We start from the raw sequence: 22514 nt of genomic DNA on the forward strand, positions 1-22514 counted from the left end.
ATTCTCTTCCTCCTCTTGGTTGGCATCTCGTGCTATTGAAACAGGATCACTGGGTATTACTTTGATCACCCTTTGTTTGATTCGCGGAGGGAATTTTCGCGGCATAGTTGCGGCTGCTTGAGCTTCAGGTGTTGCCGTTGCTTGATCTCTAGTTCTTGTCGTTGCTTGATCTTCAGTTGTTGTTGTTGCATGAGCTCCAAGTCCTGTTTCCTGTGTTGGTCTGTTAAGACCTGCAAATGCTCCGAGGTTCGGTAGAGGTGTGCGATTTGCATGATGTAGTGGCTGGAGACCACCAAAAATTTGTCACATGGTGTTTTGATCCTTTGTATTTGAAGGTTGGGGGATGTATTTTGATTGAAAATATCAAATGTGCAACACACCATGTCATGTGTTATGTGTGTCTCCCCCCAAGCATCCACCATTTGTGTTGTGAAACTATTGATTACAAACTTTAGGATGGATATCTTATCATCGGTTAGCTTTGCCTTATCGAGAAAAATATCATCAGTAGACTGCCACACATGAGCACGCTTAGTTCCTAGGGCTACTTCATTACCTTTGTAGGTGGTAATGTCACACACCTTTTTCCACAATTGAAACGCATTGGGACTTTGGGAGTCTGAATAGTTTGAAAAAAAATGTCTATCTTTACTACCATTCATACAAACTTTATTAGGGCGATCTTGTGTACTTCCAAACGTCGTCTTGTCTTTTGATAGCTCAACGGCATCCCTATGTAGACCAACGTTCGATAGAATAGATTCTGTTCTCGTATACACTCTTCTCTTCTTTCTGCAAGCTCCATATTCCAAGCATAATTAATATGGAGCATAAGCAGCTTGTCAAGAATTTGTAGACAGGCATGAAGGGTGCACACATGCACATTTATCAGTGGTTTTGAAATGATAGGATCCCAATTTGGATCATCCATGTTTCGATTAGGAGGTACTTGCTGGTCACAACTGAGGATAGCTTGAAACCATTGTTGTAGTGCTCTACCCATTGCTTGTGTAGTGGGTACACCTTTTGCAGAGTTGACTGTAACTTTGCCTCCCTTACCCTTACCACCTTTCAACTTGCTGGCCTTTGCACCCTTGCCATTAGTTCTCATTGAGACTTTACTATGGTAGCAATAAATGCATGGAAAAAGGGTCATTGCACCTTGCTTGCACCCTAACATACACTTGAGTGTTTTCAAGTCTCCTGCCAAATGCCACTCAACTTGGAACATTCCAAGACCTGAAACATGCAATCTCTGTCCTTCTTGCTATTGTCGAATGACATCAACGATTGTTGTGTGATTGAAATACCATTTGAGAGTCTCGTGTGTCTCATGTGGGAGATGGAAAGTTGCTAGGCACCAAATATTTTTCTTAGACTGAACACCTAACAAGTGTTTCCCTTCTCATTGGCATTTAGCTCCACATCAACACCCACCAAGGCCCTACTCATCAATGTAACACTTACCCTTTCGAACCGTTGACCTTTAACAACTTGGCACTCATCAAGCTTCATAACAAATATCACTTTCCCATCACACTCTTCTTGTGTCAACCCTTAAAATCTTATCATTGACTCTTGGAGCTTCAACAAGTCAACATACACATTGTTGAACTCGTTGTAGCGGAATAATTTATTGTCATATAATGGCATGTCATTCTTCACATACTAAAATCCGTCCAACAAGCTTGGAACATCATTATTGGCGCACCTTTTTGCAACACTGACACTGTAAGGCATTGGCAGAAACCAAAACAAATCTTTTGTCTGATGATCATGTGTGACACTTTTTTACAAAGCTTCATTGGCCTTGAAACTTATTCCTGCGCTATCACACACCTCCATCATCTCTTGAGGCGACACAATGTTCTTTAGCTCACTGAAATACTTCTGCCACGAAACATTAGCAATACCAGTGTTGGATGGATCATCTAGTAGCTCAACCAACTCCTTTGGCTTGATGATATGTTGTAGTAGAGCACATCCGGTTGTTTGAGCATCGGGACCAATTCCCATCATCATTCGAGCCAAGTTTCTACATATTGAATTATAGTTACACAAACCTGTAGAACATATAGAAAATCAAAATCTTGCATCAGTATTCTTACCGAGTTTGACGGGCACGTTTCTTTTGAGCTCCACCACTTCAGGATAGCAAGGACATCGCTTGTCTCTTGCACTTGCGAATGTGGTAGCCCATGGAAATGTGTGTGAGATGATCAATTTGCCGATGCATATTGCGTGAAGTGTGTTGTAGTGTAACATAATTGTCTAATCGACGCTCCTGCTCTTTTTTTTGTTGATGTACGTTTTCATTGAGATTCGCCATCTCATCGTTTAGTTGCTTCATCTTCTTGTTGGCTTCCTCTCTAACTTGCTATAGATCTTTCACAGACTTCTCTTGTAGTGATGAATAGGCAGCCAAGAGATGTTTACTTGCTTCTCTTTCATTGACAAAAGCTGAATACAATCTCCAGCAGTAGCCAAACAGTCCGCCTCTTCCATCTCCAATAAAACACAGAAGCTCAGTGACATTATGAAAGAGTAGTGGTGCATTAGTCGTTGGATCATCTGGGTAAATGTGGCCATCAACCCATAAGTTGATTGCCTTGCACCCAATGCTTTGTAGATGATCTGCAGCATTGGGATCCGATGTGCCAAGTCGCACAGTAGCATACTCTTGCTCCAAATCAGTGTTTAATCGATATCGTTTTGGCATGTTAGTAATATCTTGCAGGGGAGGGAGATTAAATGACATGTTTGTTGGCTAATCAAGAAAAATAGTGAGAGGATGTGTAATGGTGACTGCTGCAAGTAGGAAAATCTGGCTATGGAGGAAAAAAGTGGAAGGTACTCAGAGATAGTAGAGAAGGATTATGTTGTGGAGGGAAGAAAGAGAGGGAGTGTAGCTCAATCTCTTTTGAATTCAAAATATTGATCATGAGGGATTTAGAGAGAGAAATGCAGCTGCACACAGAGGTAATGGAGTTCTCCATTGCTCTCACCTGAAGCTAGAATGGGAGGAGAGAGAAAGAGAGAGAGAGAGAGAGAGAGAGAGAGAGAGAGAGAGAGAGACATAAAGGAAGAGAGTGAGAGAGAGAGTAGATCTGCAGCCTTGGAGGATCTGCACTTTCTGTCATATGTAGGCATCATAGAATGTCCTCTTGATGATTGGGAGGTGGAAATGACAAGAGAGAAAAGGGGGGGGGGAGAGAAAGAGTTGGCTCACGTTTTAGAGAGATAATGCAGAGAGAGAATATGAAAAATCTGCTTTTTTGGCAGAGGTGGGGTGAAAAGTGCTTCTTTTAATGAGAACTAAGTGAGAGAGAGTGTTTTATATGTTAGAGAGATGGGGAAAGACATTTTCAAATTCAGTTACCCACCTCTCTTTTTTGTTAAAGTAGCCTATTTTCAAAATACAAAATATACAAATGGTATTTTTAAAAATCGCAGCATAGGCCTTTTTGACCTCTCTTTTAGGCTTGGTCAAACTTGACTTAAGCTTTAAGGATTTCTTTAAACTGCCAAATAAAGAGGCCCTCCTATACCCCATTCCCTTCCTAATGGTAGTGATGTGTATGCTACTAGATGCATGGTTGGGCAGGCAAGTGACAGTGGAGATGTATGCTTTATGTGGTTTTATAGGTCAAAAAGGACACCAGAGAGGGCCTGATAGGGTGATAGGGGAAGGAGGATTAAGGTTCTATATTTTGGCTTGGGAATGTAGATCTTAAAGTGCTAAAGGAGCATGTCTAGATGGCTCATCAAACAAAGCTGTAGAGCCAAGATATGGAGCTTTGAAGTTAAAGATGGTTGCAGATTTGAGCTGAATAGGGCAAGTGATGCTAGGTAATCCGAACCAATCTGAAGTTACTGATGTGTAGTGATTGAATTATGAAGCTTGTTAATCTTTCCATATCATGATTGAACTTCTGGATGTCAAGATATGAGGCTTTAAAGTTTTTCCAGGGGTCGGGTTTGTGCTAGTTTGCCCACTTTGGGAAATGTTCCAATAGAGGTTTTTGAAGCTTGGTGGAGCTTGCGGGGGTAGTGGGAAATATAAGGAGCTAGCAAGTAGTGACTATGCATCAATCCGAGCCTAGATCATAGAGTTATTGCAAGAGGAAATCGACGTCCGTTGTCGACATTGTGGTACCAGATCGATTTTTACTGTATTGATGGCCTCAGTTGGCGGGCCCGAGAAAGTCAAAAGGTGACAAGGGTGTTATGGATTGAAGTCAGGAATGGGGGCTTCCATTGGCTTTTTACCGCTCGGTCATCTGACCCTTGAGCATCAAACTGCAATGGGTGGAAGATGCAGGGAAAATTTTGTTGAAATGAAGTTTCTAAAGCATCTTTGAAGGCCCTTGGGGGTGAACCCTCCTAAGGCTGCCACGTGGTGCTCCACTAGTCCCATATGCAATTCTGATGGCAAAGATTTTAGGGTACATATAATGGGGCATGTCCCCTTTGAGGCCATGCACATGAGTGAGAGACAAATCTCTCTGATGAGTGGCTATGGGCCCCTACTACGCGCACGGCGTTGCTGTTTGTTGTGGATGAAATTGAGGGCGCTAGAGGGTGGCAATGCAGCTGCTTTGGGTGCTTGGGTGGTGCACAATGTTGGATGGTGGCATGGCACCCAATTTGAGGCAATTCATGCACCAAGCCTTTTTTGAGGAGTAAATGAGGGACATTGACAACACCCTCGGTGCCCTAATTAAGGTGGGGTGCATTCAAAACTTGGAGTGCAAGGCAAACTAGCCAAGCGTATCAGCAAGCGTGGGCTTCACATGCAAACAGGTGGCCGGAAATAGCATAGGGGGGCTCAAAATAGAAGGCTTTCCCATGCTCATAGGGGGCCAATTTTTTACCTTATTGGAAGACGGTTTTGCCACAAGGGAAGTTATTTTCATTTGAAGTGGACCGGTGGGGCTCTCTTGAGGTGAAGATGGAGGTTGAGAAGGAGCTCTTGGAGGAGCTTCTTGCCTCAATAACCGGTATTATTTTTCTTTCCGTTCTCCATGAAGGGAACTGCATGGAGGCGAAGCTGGAAATTGCTCTATTTCTTGTTGCTCGACGGTGTTTCATGCTGAGCCGGATTGTAGAGAATGATCATGGATTGTTGTAGCATATGATTTTTCATGGGCTATAGAGAGGTAGACTGTTTGGGTTCCAAGCGTGTTCCCCTTTCCCCCATCCATCTTCTGGTGCTTCAACTAAGGAGCACACTGATGCTCCGATTTGAAGTTTAAAGTGATGTTTGGAAGCTGAGAGACGGTTGACGGAGAGTATTTGGTGGTCGGATTTGAAGCTAGCAGAGATGATGGAGCCAAGTTTTGGTCCCATATTTGTAGATGTTGAAGAACCTGAAGATTGGGAGGGAGATTTTGAATTATGGATGCTATTGATGCATATGTTGACGGATGCGAAAAATCTCCAAACGGTGCCATTGTTGATGTGTGGACGAGCAAAGATTTGGTTCGAAAATCTGAAGCGTGATGATTGAAGTTCATGACAGCAGCTGCAAAGCCATTTTTCTAAAGCGGTTTTTAAGGGTGGTCACTCCGAAAGAGGTTGGTGCAAAGCTGAAAGCAGTATGCCAAGATGTAAGTAAAGATTTTTTGTTTACTTCAAGCAATTTGAAGCATGTTGGATTTAGTTGGAGATTGCCATTGGGGTGAAAGGCAATCAATTCTTGAAGCTGTCAAAATTTCTTGAGTGCCTACATCCAAAGATTAAAGAAAAGGTGGAATACGATGTTGATACCTATGATCATTGTGCGCTTCTTTCCGCACTGTCGAAGCAAGGTACTTGCCGATACACCGTGTGCGAGCCACAAATGGCTCCAAGCACACAACAAGACTAATCTAGCAAGCTCAAAAGAGGGCAATGGTGTGTCACTCACCGCTCTATGCTCCTGCCGTGGAGGATTCCTCGTCGCGATGAAGAAGAAGTTGCAGTCGTGCCGCGCTCAACCGCTTCGCCGCCGTCGTGCCTTTGTAATGCTCGATCGCACACACACTCTCCCTCCCTCTCTCTCTCTCTCTCACATGCACACACACACGAGGATGTGAAGAAGAAGAAGATGGAGATGGAGATGGAGCAAGAGCACTCTTCTATTGCACAAATGACAGAATGCGTGAATTTTAGGTTTAGTTGGCTTTTATATGAGCTCACCCCATTCACACTTGGGCGCCCATGCTTAGACAACTAATCCCTTGAATGTCCCAGTTAGAGTGCGCCTCTCATCCGCGATCACTCTTACCCTTTTCCTATTGGTCCGACAAGCCCGGTACTTGACTCTACCAAATACATAATACACGTCCATCGTAGGTGATGGGGTGTTCGTGAGCCGTGAGGGTTAACATGCCCCCCTTTCTGATGTAGATTCCGTCCTCAGAAGCTGTTGAGTTGAAGCTCGTTCTTCGAGGTGGAAGAGCATTTGAGATGAATGTCCTTAGCCTTCTTCAGTCACTGCAAAATCAAACAACATTGGCACAGTAATTGCATTCTCATAAGTGATTAAAAAGCATATGCAGTTTTAGGTAGACAACTTGATTGGTAAAAGAATTTCAAACAATTTGTCAGCAATGAACATTAAATTGCAATGTAATCAAATGCATAAACAGATGTAAAGGTAAAAAATTAAACAAGTCCGGGGTTGCTAATTTGACGGTCGAAAAGCACTAGAGATCGAATATTAATACCATGGGTAAGCTTCTTAATTTTTTGTGGTCAATTAAGTTGTTTAATCGCGAGAGCCAAGTATTCATGTTCGAGGGCTGGCTAGAGGCTATATCTAGAAGACCTTGTAGTTAAGCTACCATAAAAGGAATTTCTCATGAAATCATCGCCTGACTGATTACTTTTTCTTTGACCCCCCAAAGTCTTTTCACAGTGATTCAATTTTGATGTGTGTGCTTATTTTGTATGCCTTGGGTTTTTTGCTTTTCAAGTAAAAGCGCCCATACTGGGAACCTCTAGGGATCTAGTACCATAGGCAATACATGTGAGTGAAGTACCAAATCAAGCTGAGATTTCTCTTCCAGCTTAAGATTTTACAGTGTGGCACTTTGATTTTTTGTTTGTTCATTTTCAGCATTTTAATTTTGTAACTTTGGGGGGTCATATAACACTGATACACCTCCCCAGGCTCATCACACTAGTAAACTCCCTTTATAATACTTAAGCTAAAGGTCAATAGGGTCAAGCCCACTAGAAAGCCCTAGTACATTTCACACAATGCTGCCTAAATCGGATTAAGAACCTAAGTAACCATTAATTATTAGGAAGGCATTCCCCATGGTATTAAGAGAAGATTTCTAACACCTAACTTGGTTACACTAGTTTGTCGGACTGCTTGATTTTTAAACCTAGACAAGTGATTATGACAAAAAATTACATTGAATTAAATGTTTGATACTAAGCAAATGCGGTGAATATTAGGCTACCAATCACAATTAAAGCTGACAATCATAGATGCAAAAAAGATAAGGGGCAATGCTAATTGACAAGAAACACCTGTTTGTGTCGATGGTCGTGCTTGATTTGAAGAGTGAGTCGAGATAAAGATTCCATGAAGGTCCAAATACTACCAATAGCAACACGCTCCTGTACACACTAGGAAACAAAAGGAATACCTCCAGGAGGCACATTAGCGGAAAAAGGTACCAACACTTATTGAACACAACAAAAAACATAAGGAACCCTAACCTAATTATTTGCACTCCCCCTAGAGAGTCAAGGGAATAGGATATTGTAGAGATTGGGGGGAAACCCTAAGGCTAAACCCCTATCTTCGTCGTCGAGATAAACAAAGTCATCATCCATGAGACCATATGTGCCATCCATGTAATCGTGTAAATTTTCTTCTTCATCATAGGTGCCCATGTTTACTAAGAAGGTCACTAGACGCCTATAGTCATCTTGGTCAAAAGGGTAGGCTTGTGCAATGGGAGAAACGCTCTCTACTAAGTATGGATCAGACGTGGTCAAGAGACGTATCAGCCATTCTAACTCCTCAAAATTCCTCTCACATGCTAGCGTACCTATCAAATCCCATTCACATGCAAGCACTGGAAAGACCATGTGAAATATTTGTGAAAAGTAACGAGGGTACCTCTCACCCAAGGCAGGAGTGGATGACTCTAGCGTACTAGCCATATCTGTACATGCAAATAGATGATGGTTAGAGTGCAAATATTACAAGGGTCGTGTTCTTGTGCATAATTTGTTTTATGGATATTGCTTTTTTACTTTTTTATCTTGTTTTTGTGAGTATAAGGCTTTATATATACATTCCCTAAGATCGGAGATTAAGAGGTCAGGGAGAAAGGTTGAGAGGGAAGTAAGTGAATGATGGATGTCCACAAACACTCCCCCGTTCCTTGGGTAGATCATACCGTTTGAAATGATGTCGTCACCCTTTGAAACCAATTGTTCCATTTGGCAATAGGTGAGGATTTTTGCCAGTAGTTTTCTATTACCCTAGGTGCCTCGTCAAGTTGCAAGGGTGGTAAGGTACTCTCTCAGGATCGAACTTGAAGTGGTTCATCAGGTGATTCTTGAAAACTGGGAGGTGTGGATTCTTTTGTAGCTTCATGGAGGTCCATTACTATAGATGGAGGCTGTGTAGAAGCTTTTACCTCTATGGATGTATTACATGAGGAGCTAGAAGCTTCATGGAACTCCCCCCTTCCTGAGCTAGGTGGAATAAATTGGTTTTGCCTTGGAGCCCAAACTAGCTCTGGACTAGGTGTGTAGAATTCTGTGATCTTTCCCTTCCCACGGTCTGCCATTGGCGTTAGCGTTACACTGTTTGACTCATATGGGTTTGTTGTTGATAGGGAAGGATACATTTTACGTTTAGGTACCCAAATTTGCTCATTTCCATCATAGTAGCCTTGGGCTTCTAATAGTTTCTTTGGAATCCATCGTGATTTGGTCTTGACTCTCCTAGGGCGCGCTCTTGGTTTTCCCAGGAAATTTTTTCTTGGAATGGATGGGAGGGTTGAGGTAGTTGGAAGTAAGGCCTTGGGGACCCATTTATATGTACTCTTAGGTCGTGGATGAGTACTTGCAATATTACTGCTTGCTGCAACTACAAGTGTTGAAGTGCTAGGTTCATGGGTAGCAGGCAAAGACGAGTTAACCACCTTGGCTTGTGAATGTTGGCTATCCTTCAACTTTGCTAGAGTTTGCAACGTAGGTGACTTTGCTTGAATGATAGGGGTAAGAGTTGGTAGTCGCGTCGTGACACTAACAGTATCCCAATCAATAGTGCATTTGGTTGCCAACATCTACGTGCGTCCCAGGTTTATGTTGCCTTCCATAGCTCCCGCGGGCATGACTAGAAACCTCTGCACTATGCTTCCATTTTCATAGACAACAGGGGTCTGAAGGACTCCAAGAATAGCAGTTTTCTTTTTATTAATGCCCTTGACTTGCATCGTACTCGGGGATAGGGTCGGTTTCCCTAATTGACACCAAACTCCATAGGATAACAAATTGTGTTTAGCTCCCGTATCTAATAAGGCATTGTATAGTACTTTCCCATAGGGGCTATTTAGCTCAATTGGGTATCGTAGGGGTGGCTCAGATTCTAATGAGTCGTCATCTGTGTCCTCGAAAAATGCTTGCGTGATTCCCAGATTAGCCTCTCGTTGGCGTCTAAGACGTTGTTGTCGTTCTCGAGACTCAACTCTTGCTTGGATTTTTTTAAGCTCTGCTTGTTCCTTGGCAGCCTTCTTTTGATGGATGGCTTGCAACTCTTCCTGGCTTAGAGGATCATAATATCTTTTGAATTTACTCCCATTAAGGAATCCAATGGTTTCAACTCCATCTAGAGTCTCCACATGAATGGTACCTTGTGAGGTAATTTCACACACTCGATATGGTCCCTTACCAGCATATTTCAATTTCTTCTTTTCATTACGTACCCCGTACATAAGAACTTTATCACCAACCTTGATGTCTTTATCCTTTAAATGGCTATCAAACCACTTCTTTCTCCTATCCTTCTCCACTAGAGCATTTTGCACAGCTAATTGCCTCTCTTCATCTAGCCTTTCCAGGATATATAATCGCTCCACTAAGGGGTTACCATCCCAACCTTCTTGAGAAGCTACTCGAAGACTAGGAATGACAAACTCCCATGGCATAACTGCTTCTTGGCCATAGTACACCATCTTAAACGGTGTGCAATTAATAACAACTTTATACGCAGTACGATAAGCCCATAAAGCTGATGTAAGCTTTAGGTCCCAATCAGTGCGATGAGCCTTGACTGTCTTTGTCAAAATGGAGATGAGAGTTTTGTTGGTACTCTCAGCTTGGCCATTTGCTTGGGGATAATAGGGTGTAGACTTGTGGTGTGATATCATGAAGTTTGATGTGAGTTCCTTTATTACTTCATTTATAAAATGAGTTCCATTGTCACTCACAAGTTCAAAGGGGCATCCAAAACGTGTGATAATGTTCTCAAAGAGGAACTTATCTGTTGTTTTTGCATCCGCCTTCGTGTTGCTTTTGCTTCAACCCATTTGGTTACATAGTCGGTAGCCACAATGATATATCGTGATTGCGTGTTACGTGCAGCCGGACTAATCGGTCCTACAAAGTCTAAGCCCACTTTTCAAATGGTTGGGTTACCTTGATGGGATGTAGAGGCATCCTATCACTTCTTTGTGGCTTCTTGAAGCGTTGGCATTCATCACATCCCTTTGCAAAAAGTGATGCATCCTTAAACAGAGTGGGCCACCAATAGCCTGACTGTAAGATCTTTCGGGCAGTCAAGTTTCCTGAAAAGTGACCACCAGCTACGCCCATGTGTGCCTCTTGTAGAATATATAAATACTCATCCTCGCGGGCACAGCGTCTAAGAACATCATCTTTTCCTCTCTTATAGAGAGTTCCAGCCAGTAAGCAATAGGGTTCGCATTCCTTGATTAATTTTTGAGCTATATCTTTTTGCAGTTCTTTGGGTGGAAAACCATTAACTAAGAAGTTAACAATCTTTTCACTCCATTCAGGCATTGTCTCAACAATGAACAAAGGAGTATCAGGCAATTCATCATCAACCCCGTAGGAGCTTCGCCATTAGGGATACGAGATAAATGATCCGCCATGACATGTTTCCTCCTAGGCCTCACAACAACGGTGAAGTCAAACTCAAGAAGAATTAACAACCATCGTGTAATTCGACCTGTGGAACACGGCTTGTTTACCAAATATAGCAATGCTTGATGATCAACATAAAACACAAACTTGGTAGCAAGAAGGTAATAGCGAAATTTCTTTACTGCGTAAATCATAGCTAGACCTTCGTGCTCTGTAGTAGTATAGTTCATTTCGGCATCATTTAATTGGCGACTTGCAAAGCTAATAGGGTAGTCCAATTTATGTTCTCCTGGTTGAGTTAGAACACACCCAATAGCAAAATTTGATGCATCAATATGCACATGAAAAGGTACATTCCAATCAGGTGTTCGCAGGATTGGAGCACTTGCTAGGGCCTTCTTTAATAACTCATAAGATTGATGACATTCTTCCGGCCAGTGAAACTCGATAAGAAGCTTGTACAATGGACGCGCTATCTTGGCAAAGTTTAAAATAAACCTTCGATAATAACCAACATGGCCCATAAATCTCTGAACTCCTTTATAGTTAGTAGGTGGTGGCAAATCGGCAATGGCTTTAATCTTACTCTCATCTGTGGATATCCCGTTCTTGGACACTATATGCCCTAGAATGACTCCATGCTTAACCCAAAATTGGCATTTGAAAGGGTTCAATGAGATGCGATAAAATCTGCACCTTTCAAATATTTTTCGTAGATATAACAAATGCTTCTCCCAAGAAGAATAAACACAAAGGTCGTCTAGGAAAGCTTCACAAAACTCCCTTATAAATTCTTTAAACGCAGTGTTTATTAATCGTTGGAATGTAGCAGGGGCATTCGTTAAGCCAAAAGCCATAACACGAAATGCAAACACTCCAAACTCTGTGATAAAAGCAGTTTTAGCTTGGTCCTCTAATGCAATTGTGATTTGATTGTAACCAGAGTACCCATCTAAAAAGCTATAAGCTTCCTTGCCCGCAACTCTTTCAAGCACATGTTCTGAATATGGCAAGGGATAATGATCTCTCCTAGTGGCTGCATTAACTTTCTTGAGGTCCACGCACACTCTTAGTTTCCCATTCTTTTTTGGCACAATGACTATTGGAGAAACCCATTCTGAGTGCTCAATAGGGTATATGAATCCACATTGGATAAGTTTTTCAATCTCCTCTTGTACAATTTTGGCGTACTTAGGATTCATTGGATAGGGTCGTTGCTGGACGGGTTTAGCAGTGTTGATCATGGGAATTGTATGTTGCACCACAGAAGGTGGAACGCCCTTCATGTCATGATATGTCCAAGCAAAGATATCCTTGTATTCCTTGAGGAGCTCCTTAAGTACAGCCTCTTCAGTTTCGGTAAGGTCTTGAGCAATAAAGACTGGTTTAGACTCCTCACCTGGTTCTGCTAATTCTATCCTTTAACTACCGCTGGACCATCATAGACTCCACTGCTTCCATTGGTAGGTATTCGTTGGGCTTTGGCATACACAACCTTTCGCTCCCCCGTGGTATAAGATTTAAAATGTTCAGGAGCCGTATGTAAGTCAGCAGGCTCTTGTCCTGACGGAGACCTTTCTTTTAGTTCTGCCTCCTTTTGTTGTTGTGCTAACTCTCGGTTTTGACGTCTTCTTATAGTTCGACTCAATTTCGGCTCTGTAACCTCCAATTGAGCGAGGTCAATGGGTCGCGGGCTGCACCACATGACACTCTGGAGATGTTCACCCCAATTGTCTACTAGCTTTCGATGAGCATCACATGCCCCTAGATAGCTAAGCCATTCTGCAGTAGATCTTTCCTTGTTTATCCTAGCTCTCACATTTGCTCGATATCGTCGTCTCTTATATGACCTTTGTTTCTTGTTAAGGTTTTGATTTTGGTAAATGTTTGAACTCGACTCGCTTGATAGGTCTTCGCTTGTATCTTCTTCACTCTCATATAAATTACCATAGATGGTCGTACTAGACCTTGAGTGTTCAGTTTCTATACTTGGCTCACTCGATGTTTCCTCAGGTTCTGAATCCATTTCTCCCTGAGATTCCGTTTCTGATGTGTATTGGCCTGAAGCCTTTGAGGAATCATCGGTTTCACTCTCAGGTAGGTGTGCCTCTTTCTTATCATCGGATGTTACATGCGCTACACCTAACATGTTTACTGGTGCAATGTGTGGTATCTCTTCCCCATCTGGTGTTACCCAGGTTGTTCCTCTAGCTCCCCATGTATCTATAGTTGCCGCTAGGTGTACCCAATCGACATTGTCTGACTCAGCCATTCCGGGTAGGATATCCATATAAGGAGAGTTCTCCCCAATATCGTGTCTTTGTTACACGTGTAACAATACTGTAATGGAGCTGAGTGAATTGTTGTGTCTGATCGATTATCAATGATGAATTTATTTCCTAGAGGATGCGTTCGACCACTTAAAAGATCAACTCGAATGACAGAGTCTTGGAACTGTAAGTAGACGTGGTTTTTGGACCAGTCATGCACCATTTTTGCTTCCCTCATGAATGGACACCCTAAGATCATCTCAAATGACATAGGATGCTTGGAAAAATCCATAACAATGAAAGTCTGCCTTACCTTGTGTCCCAAGACCTTGATCCTGAGATCCTTAAGCATTCCAATAGGCGTAACAATAGATCCATTAGCCATTTTTACCACTACGCTTGTGGCTTCAAGGTGAGGTCGCCCCATAGACTCCCAACAACTCTTTGTCACCATGCTGACTCCCGCACCACCGTCAAGGACCCCTTTACAGTTAATCCTTTAGTAGTGATTGGCAGAGTAGCATTAGATTCATCACCTTCAAAGTATTGCCCCAACTTGTTAACGGGTACTTCAATTACAGATTCATGTCCCGCTAGGTCAGATGGTGGTGCTAAATGTTCCTCATCATTCATTACCGAGTCAGGTTTGTTCATATGTGCAAACTGTGGTAATCCGGCCTGTAATTCTCCATTGAGGAAGGCTCGAAGAGCTGAGACTAGCTCGGGGTCTTTATATAGTTTGGACATGATGGTGGTTCTAACTTCTGAAGACATGAAATCCATCAATTTGGCAACATTTAATGGCATCTTGTGGGACGTAGGACCCTGACAAGAGAATGGTGAAGATGGAATCTCCACTTCCTCAAGGGGGTCGGGCATTCCCTCACCAAACATTCTCTCTAGTAGGAAAGGTGTGTGTCCACTTTCAGATGTCCTACCCTCACTCTCTTCCCGAATGATACTGGGTATAGCTAACGGCCTGTAGTTCTTGTGAGGTTGAACTTGTGTGGGAAACACTGTGTCCGACATCTGGATATGTTTGGGTTCAGGTTCTAATGTTCGTTGAGTTTCTTCCACCAAACCCCTCAGTTGTTGGACTCGTTCAATTTCCACTGTTGGGTTTGGATAGGTTCCAATCTTTCTCTTGCAATCCTCATTTTTTGTCTCTCGTGGCTTATCTTGGGGGTTCGCAACTGGGTGTTTAACTTTGAATACTCTTTTGGTGTTCGTCGTAATTCCCTCTCGTGATCCTCCTCACTGGCTTTTTCCTTTGTAGTAACAGTTTTGGTCTCCGTGGTCTCTATCGAATCTGAGTCATCCTCAGGGTCATTCATATACACGGGATCCTCTCCTGTCCCTATGTTAGTCTTTGAACTAGGTTTTGAGCTAGAAGCATTAAGGGATTTCTTTCTTCGTGTTTTCTTCTTTCTCGCTCGGCCAATGGATGCAGCATCTCTCTCTTCGAGGATGTAATTTTGCTTTTGGAGCATCGACCGTGTGAGTGCATTCACTGGTGCTATGTTTATAGTTGGTGGTGTCCCATCAACAATCTCTATTATGTTCAATGGTGTGATTTTCGGTGCGTTTGGATTGTTAGGACACTGTGCGATCAAATGATCTATGCCACAACGATTACAAGTGAGTATTGGCATTGCCAATGCACTCCCTTGACTTGTTTGCATTAGTGCGGCATTCTTTTGCATTCTAATGGGGCACTCAGCTACTCGATGTGGTCCACCACATTCGTAGCACTGAAGAGGTGGTCTCCTGGCAAAACTATTAATGTTTTGGCCTCTTGCTGCTAGCGCAGTAGCTTGATATACCGGTTTGATTTGTCCCCAATGGTCTTCCATATAGTACATGGGACACTCCTCAAGCATGTCGACTCCATAGGTGATACTAGAGTCTATGTCCTCTTCGCAATCTACATAAGTACTAGATGACTCGCAACCTATTTGGTTCATAGGTGTAACTCTTGGATGAGGGGGTTGCGGTCCTAGCACTGGAGGTGGCAACGGTGTGGTTTGGACCACATTTTGGGTTCTAGGGACCATGTGCTGTAATGGAAACTGTTGCTCCATGGGTGGGGTAGGCATCAATGCAGGAACTCGAGGTGAGTCTGCCCAAGCTATAGGCGGTCTATTTTCCATGATGCGTTTAAGCATTAGGCAATCCTTCGCTTGATGGCCATACCTACCACACGCGTTACAAGTCCCGTTAAACTTTACTCTGAAAGTAGGGCATTCACTCGTAGTATGTGGGCCCAAGAAAATTGAGCACCATTGTTGCTCCCTTCTTGGATACATATGAGTGTTTTGTGGAGCACGATTACCCCTAAGGCTTTCTTGGATGGCCTTGGTGAGATCTGCCAAAGTCATCTCAGATATCGTTTGCTCTTTCACGATTGGCTTTATCTTCATTGGCTCATGCCCTGATGCTTGCGAGCTACTTGACTTCGGCTCGGCAGACACTCTTTCTCCTGCAATCATTAAATTATCCTCCAATTGGATTGCATTCATGGTGACTACTTCCCAAGTAGTGATACCTCTAATGACTAGGCCATTATAGATACTTTCATGTCGTAGTCCCCTAATGAATCTATCGAGCAATTGGTTGTTGTTGAATCGCTCGTTTGGATTGCATCGAGAATTCAAATTCTTTAGGCGACTAATGAAGTCTCTCACGGATTCACCTTCTTCTCGTTGGGCTTTCTGGAGCTGAGAGGCTACACCCCAAAGTACTCCCTCTCGTATGTATTCTTTTAAGAACAGTCTCCTAAGAGTAGAGTAGATCGTTTTCTCTTCTACTCTTAAGGTTCTATACCAATCTCCAGCCTTTCCGCTTAGGGTCAAACTCAAAGCCTTACACTTATGTAGCTCATTGTGCTCTTCCAAGGAATCGCACACATGTTCAAAGACTTCCATATGCTTTCTAGCATCTCCGTCTCCACTGAATTTCTGTGTGAGCTTAGCTACTTGAACTGCCTTGCTCCTAGGCTCTCTATCAGGTGCACTACGCATGTTTTCCGCAATAGAGCGACCGATAGTTTGAGCAAATGCTGCCAAATCTCCTATTTGAGCAGGTATAATGGGTGTATGTGCTCCTGGAACCACATGTGAGATGGGAGTTGGCCTTGGCCTTGGCATACGCGCGGCTCTTGGGTCCCAAATTTCGTATGGTGGTGTACCAGACGGTGGTCCAAAGTTTACAGGCGTGGCCCTAGGCATAGGGGGTGCCTGATATGGCATGTTATTATTAAATGGCATGGCTCCACTTGTATAAGAGCTTGGATAATTCCATTGTGGATTGTAAGCTCTTGGAATAATCGGAGGTGTAGGAGCTACATGAGGCTGAGGTACGACAGGTGCACATGATTGATACATACATGTAGGTATAGTTGGGGGCACTGTGCTACTAGGCATCGGCGCAGTATTAACAAATGAACTCCATGGTGTACTTCTTGTCATGCTCACCACTGGGATATGCATGGTAGCCGTAGTGTCATTAAGAGAAAGATGAGCTAGATCTGGGAAGGTAAAGCTGCCACTTGTGGGCTCAGATTGTACTGAGGCTCCTGGCGAAACAACATATGGAGGATCAATGGGGCTCACTGAGGGAGTCTCCATTTGTGACAGGGTTGGTTGGTTGGCCTTTCCCGTATCCAAGAATCTCATTAGGCCTGTTGAAGGCATGTTGATCCCTGTGTTCTGTCTTTCTAACTCGACAATCCTATGGAGGACATCACAGACTTTCTGTTGTTGCTCATCTATGCTAGTAGCACCCGATGTGGATTGTAGAACATCTAACCAACCCACATGATAGGTGTGTCCTGTGTACCGATCAGTTAAAGCTTCTGCTTGTAGGTCATACTCCCAATTTTTGTTTAGGAATATCCCATCTAGGCCTGGCGTGCTGGAGGTTTCCCTTGAAGTGGAAGCATTATTGCTCCCCATAGCTTGCCCCTCCGTGACTGCTACCTTGGGAGCACTCGGTTGCTCGGCTGGCATGATTGTTGTCATAGGAGCCTTTGCTTTCAGGGCTCGACTTTGTTCTAGCCCTCGTAGGTTCTCAATTTCCCTCTCCCTTGTTGCTTGCATATAGCGTTCGATCTCTTGCACTTCGGCAAGACTCCTACCATCGGGTAGTAAAACCTCAGAGGGAGATAGTCCTAAAGGATCAGGAGGTGCAGTGGATGGAACATTCACATGCACACTCTCAAGAAGCATAGGGTCCATTTTAGGCATGAATGACGAATTTACTTCCCCACTCCCTTCATTTATTTCATTAACCGCATGTTCGGAGCGAGTAGCTCTACTAAGGGTCTCTTTTAAGCGGCTAAACACGCTGGACCCGGGCCGTGGGCCCATGGCATGCATGTCTTGACTTGAACTATCAGGGTTTGGTGTAGGATACCCCTCCATGACTTCGTAGTCAGAGGAAGAATCACTAGACGCGATATGAGTATCTTGGGTCGCGCTACCTTGAGTCCCGGCCGAAGGTCTAGAACCTAGGGTGGAGGAATAATGGGTGCCCGCGTAAATGGAGGCACTACCAATATGCTCGTGCTCTAACACTCATCCAGAGCGTAGGTTTATATGACTTGGATCCCCTAGAAGTGTCAGTGAGGGCCCGTGAAGGCTGCTCACCTAGTAATTTTGGGTGTTTTGCAACCCAAGTCTCTTTCTTATTTTTTGCTTTTTTGGTCCTTTTTTTCTGACCTAGCTATAGAATAGAACGTATGATAGCTCAAAACGAGCGTCTCGGTCAGAGGGACGTGCCGTGCTTTACAGCCCTCCGTTTGGTCACTTTATGCCCTCGGAATCCCTAAAACCGTCAATTTCTAGTAGGGAACTAGGCCCGAATTAGAAAGTCTAAGGGTGCAAGTGGGAAGAGAAGGGAGGAGAGTGGAGGACTTGCCCCACATGCTCTCATTCCCTCTTGAGGGGGTAGGGTATATATATAAGAGTGAGTCTAGTATATATCATAAGACTGAGGACTGAGGCTTGGGCTTGGGCTTGGGGATTTTTTTTTTTTTGAAATTTATTTAGTTATTTATTTTTATATTTTTTTTGGGCGATGACCGCGCGCGGTTTAGGTGACCCTTTCTTGGCCACACACACTGTCACCTACCTAACCTCCTAGTCAACAACTCACAGACAGCTCACTACCTTATCTACTTCCTAACAGTGCTGCTAACCACTAACTAACCTACTAACTAATCTGTTAACCACTCTCCTAACTGCTTGCTGACAGTGAGCTAATTGTCCACCTACTTCCTCTCTCACTACCTTACTGTGCAAAGACTGTGTGCAGGCAAACCTTGACAGAAAACTGTGTACAGACTGTGTGCAAGCAGAAATTGCTAATTGCCTTCCTACTTATTCATTCACTGCAAACAAGCTAACGACTACTAATTGTGCAAAGACTGTGTGCAAACAGAAAACACAACATTACGCAGAAATCAAAGAACTTGCAGACAATACAGAAATTAAAAACTTGCAGAAAAACAACTCATTCCTCTTCCTCTTCCTCTTCTTTCCTACTACAAACAACTCATAGGGGAAGCACAAAGTGCCTCTTGGGCTTAGTGCAGGGCGATTCCCCGACAGCGGCGCCAAAAATGTGCGCTCCTTGCCGCACTATCGAAGCAAGGGACTTGCCGATACCCCTTGTGCGAACCACAAATGGCTCCAAGCACACAACAAGACTAATCTAGCAAGCTCAAAAGAGGGCAATGGTGTGTCACTCACCGCTCTATGCTCCTGCCGTGGAGGATTCCTCGTCGCGATGAAGAAGAAGTTGCAGTCGTGCCGCGCTCAACCGCTTCGCCGCCGTCGTGCCTTTGTAATGCTCGATCGCACACACACTCTCCCTCCCTCTCTCTCTCTCTCTCACATGCACACACACACGAGGATGTGAAGAAGAAGAAGATGGAGATGGAGATGGAGCAAGAGCACTCTTCTATTGCACAAATGACAGAATGCGTGAATTTTAGGTTTAGTTGGCTTTTATATGAGCTCACCCCATTCACACTTGGGCGCCCATGCTTAGACAACTAATCCCTTGAATGTCCCAGTTAGAGTGCGCCTCTCATCCGCGATCACTCTTACCCTTTTCCTATTGGTCCGACAAGCCCGGTACCTGACTCTACCAAATACATAATACACGTCCGTCGTAGGTGATGGGGTGTCCGTGAGCCGTGAGGGTTAACAATGATACGGTCTATCTGGCCGAGGTAAAGAGCAGAAAGGAAAACAAAAGCTGGAGTTGGGCTTGCTAAGCCCTGCAAATTATATGCATATTATGGCAATAGCGGAGTGTTCTATGGTTCAACCAAAGGTTGTGCCAGTTCTTATAATACAAGCGTGTTGAGATAAGACATATGGTAAATTTTGCTCCTTGAAGGTTTCCAGTCTGTAGAGTACTTGTGCCAATGGTGAGTGAGCATGTTACCAGGGTAAGCCTCTTGTCGAGAATAGAACTTGTATGCCAAAGAAGTAGCAAATGTTGGGTTGCTAGAGCATGTTGAAGAGGTAAAGCCTGTTCTTGTAGAAATTTTGCATGAAGAGGTAGCATAGTGCCATCAGGTTGTAGGTGCCAAGAGCTTGGAAGGAGGTGAAGAAAGTGATTCAATCCTAGATGAGGGTCAAGCTTTTGAGGAGCAGCAAGAGGATGAAAATGTTGACATAGAGTTGGTATGTAGTGCTGATAAAGATGAAGATACAAGATCGAGTCTTTGGGAATCAAGTGAAGAGGATAGAACTGATGAGTCCACATCCTATGGCGAGGAGACCGATTCTGATGATCTTATGTTGGTAAAGGTAAAGCTACCTTATTACATGCCTAATGATATGGTGATTGCCAATGTGAAAGGAGAACAGGTTGAAGTGCCAAAGCAAATGAAAGAGGATATGCTGTCAGAAGGAGCATGCAATGCAATGTTGGTAACCATGATGATGGGAGTTGCAGTGGCAAGTGTTGTTGTAGTGCAAATGATTTTGAAGCTCTACAGAGAAGGGAAAAAGTTGCACTTATGAATAGCCAATGTGGCCCACCAAGTCGACAAGAGGATGATGATGAGGTGGAAATAAAAGGGGTTTGGGCATCTTTTTGATGCTCATGATGTGATAGAGGTTGATCAAAGAGAGGAGCAACTAGAGTTTCCTATGGATTGTACAAATGATGCTATAGATATAGGCCTTTTGGATCAAGTATGTTGTGAAAGTGATTCTAATTGGGGCTTTGGATGAGGCCGAGGATGCCATGGGGGGAAGGTATGCAAGTTCTTGTGGACAAGGCTTTGACCAAGATACATGTGATACGAGGGTTAGCCTCTCCAAAAGTGGAGATTTCTTTGGGTTTGATAGTGTTCCATGGTTATACTGACAGAGGCCGATGTGGAAAGGTGCTTGTGTCAACCGCAGTGCTATCTAGAGATGGTTCCTTGTATGGAGAGCCTCTCTTTATTTGGTTGGGAGTGAGGATCGGACTTAGTATTTTCGTGTGTTTGTTCTACATGATGCGGTTGTGACTAAAGGCAATTGGAGAAGGCAGGTTGATGGCTCAGAGAAGCCCTATGGTAGTCTATTGCAAGGGAAGGGTGCATACCAGATTGTTCTATTTGACCCAGGAGGGGTTGGTGATTATTTGTGTGGTTTGGCAAGTAACTGGCCATTTGATCTAGGTGGAGACTGTGATGCAGCGGGTGGGGTGACCCACTTGATGGTTTGGCAGTGCAGGCAGGAGTAGGGCCTTGTATATTTGGTAGTGTTTTTTGGATTGCTAATAGCATTTTCCAGTTGCATTTACTTGAAGAATAAAGATGTTTTCTGGTTGAACATGAATGTTCAACTAGGGGTTGGGCAATGATGGTGAATCCAAAGGGTACATGCAGTGATGTGTATGCTAATAGATGTATTGCAGAGTGCTAGAGCAGATGGGAAGAGCCTGTGCAGGCTAGTGACAACAGAGATGTATGCTTTATGTGGTTTTATAGGTCAAAAGGACACTAGAGAGGGCCTGACAGGGTGATAGGTGAAGGAGGATTCAGGTGATATATTTTGGCTTGGGAATGTAGAGCTTAAAGTGTGAAGGAGAAAGTCCAGACGGCTCGTCAAACAGAGCTACAGAGCCCAAGATATGGAGCTTTGAAGTTAGAGATAGTTGCATATTTGAGTTGAATAGGGTAGGTGATGTCAGGTGGCTGGAACCAATTTGAAGTTATGGATGTTTAGTGCTTGAATTATGGAGCTTGTCGGTCTTTTCAGATCATCGATTTAACTCTCCGGTGTCAAGATATGAGGCTTTGAATTTTTGCCAAGTACCGGGGTTTTGCTAGTTTTCCCACTTCAAGAAATGTGCCATAGAGTTTTTTGAAGCTCGGTGGAGTTTGCAGGGGTAGTGTGGGCAACATATAGAGCTAGCACGAAGTGATTGTGGCATCAATCAGATCCCAGATCAGAGAGTTAGTGCAAGAGGAAGTCGACGTTCGTTCAAAAGGCCCTTGGGCATCAAACTGCAAGGGGTGGAGATGCAGGGAAAAATTTGTTGAAATGAAGTTTTAAAAGGATCTTTGAAGGTCCTTGGGGGTGAGCCCTCCTAAGGTTGCCACATGGTGCTCCACTAGTCCCATATATGCGATTCTGATGGCAATGAGTGCATGGTACATATAATGGAGTGTGTCCCTTTGAGGCCATGCGCATGAGTGAGAGAGGAAGATCTTTGATGGGTGTCTATGGCCCCCTGCGTGCATGGTGGTGCTGTTTGTTGTGGACGAAGTCGGTGGCGCCAGTGGACGGCAGTGCCGACTCTTTTGGCCTCTTGGACTGTGCACAGTGTTGGATGGTGGCGTTGGCCACTAGGCAAATGATAATGCTGATGTGGCACCCAATTTGAAGCAATTCACGTGCCAAAAAGCCTTTTTTGAGGAGTAAATGAGGGAGCATCGATGGGTGTCAGTGCCCAAAAAGTGTGGTGCATGTGAAACTTGGAGTGCAAGGGGCAAATCAAGGATAAGAGTAAGCGTGGGCTTACTGCATACAAGTGAAGAAAATGCATGAGGGGGCTCAAAATAGAAGGCTTTCACGCCCATCGGGGGCAATGTTTTTCCACTTTCGGGGTTTT

This window comes from Adiantum capillus-veneris, chromosome 5, assembly GCF_014529385.1.
Source record: "Adiantum capillus-veneris isolate H3 chromosome 5, ASM1452938v2, whole genome shotgun sequence".
NCBI lineage: Eukaryota > Viridiplantae > Streptophyta > Polypodiopsida > Polypodiales > Pteridaceae > Adiantum > Adiantum capillus-veneris.